The 1357-nt window shown below is 42.5% G+C and overlaps 1 pseudogene; it reads left to right on the top strand.

Annotated features, from left to right (window-relative positions):
- Positions 1–540: 540 nt before the first annotated feature.
- Positions 541–1056, top strand: LOC101995401 (annotated as a pseudogene).
- The last annotated feature ends 301 nt before the right edge of the window (positions 1057–1357 follow it).

Genomic DNA, 1357 nt, shown 5'->3' with positions numbered 1-1357 from the left:
CAGCGTTTGAAACTATTGCAGTTAAAGCATTTTACCCACTCATCCGTCTAACCATTCATTCATTTATTGAAAAATCTATGTTGGATGTATACTGTACATGAGGTCTGTGGCTTGAATCTTAAATGTTCTGCACAAGCCAAATACATTATGTTCTTAGACTTCAATAGCCTATATGTCAAAGGTTCGGCCAGGGTGTAGCATTATGAGGAGGCCCTGAGACCTCTAAGACATAGAGTCCAAGGATAACAGGGAAGTCCCTGGGAGAGGGCTCTGACAAAAAATATTATAACCATAGGTCCATTCCTCTTTCTCTTTGTCTCCTGGCCAACACGAAGTATGAATACCCTTTCCCATATAACCCACTACAACACACTGTGACACCATGTTGCAAGTTCATAGAGCCATGCGACCATGAACAGAAACATCTGGAATCATGTGCCACTTAAAATTTTATTTGGAGCCCTCCAGCTGCCATCTTGAGTCCCCGTGTGTGTGTGCCTTATCTCAGCTGGTCGGCCTGAGACCCCCTGATCTCGAACCCTAGTCCCCCGCGCGGCCCCATTTCCACTCCGACAAGATGAAAGAAACGATCATGAACCAGGAAAAACTGGCCAAGCTGCAGGCACAAGTGCGCATTGGTGGGAAAGGAACTGCTCGCAGAAAGAAGAAGGTGGTTCACAGAACAGCCACAGCAGATGATAAAAAAACTGCAGTTCTCCTTAAAGAAGTTAGGGGTGAACAATATCTCTGGTATTGAAAAGGTGAACATGTTTACAAACCAAGGAACAGTGATCCATTTTAACAACCCTAAAGTTCAGGTGTCTCTGGCAGCAAACACCTTCACCATTCCGAGACAAAGCAACTGACAGAAATGCTTCCCAGCATTCTAAACCATCTTGGGGCAGACAGTCTGACTAGTTTAAGGAGACTGGCTGAAGCTCTGCCCAAACAATCTGTGGATGGAAAAGCACCCCTTGCTACTGGAGAGGATGATGATGATGAAGTCCAGACCTGGTGGAAAATTTTGATGAGGCTTCTAAGAACGAGGCAAACTGAATGGAGGAGACTTCTGAAGAAGTGACTCTTGCAGAAGTTACAGGAGCTGCTATTTTAGATCATGGCTGCTTTTTTAAAGGTCTTTTGTTTATTGATCTGATCAAATCAAGATCGCTAATATTTTTAAGCCCAAGCCCCTTGGATACTGCAGCTCTTTTCAGTTTTTGCTTAAACACAATTCATTCTTTGCAGCAAATTAAGCTGAATAAGCCTGGGAATAAAGTTTGGAAAAGGGTTAATAAAATTCTTTGCCTAGTTAAAAAAAATTTATTTGGAAGAAGTTTTTGTTTTGTTTTGTTTT

This window comes from Microtus ochrogaster, unplaced genomic scaffold (assembly GCF_000317375.1).
Source record: "Microtus ochrogaster isolate Prairie Vole_2 unplaced genomic scaffold, MicOch1.0 UNK1, whole genome shotgun sequence".
In the NCBI taxonomy this organism is placed as follows: domain Eukaryota; kingdom Metazoa; phylum Chordata; class Mammalia; order Rodentia; family Cricetidae; genus Microtus; species Microtus ochrogaster.
Note: the sequence above shows the minus strand (reverse complement) of the source record. Positions and strands in the feature narration are given on the sequence as shown.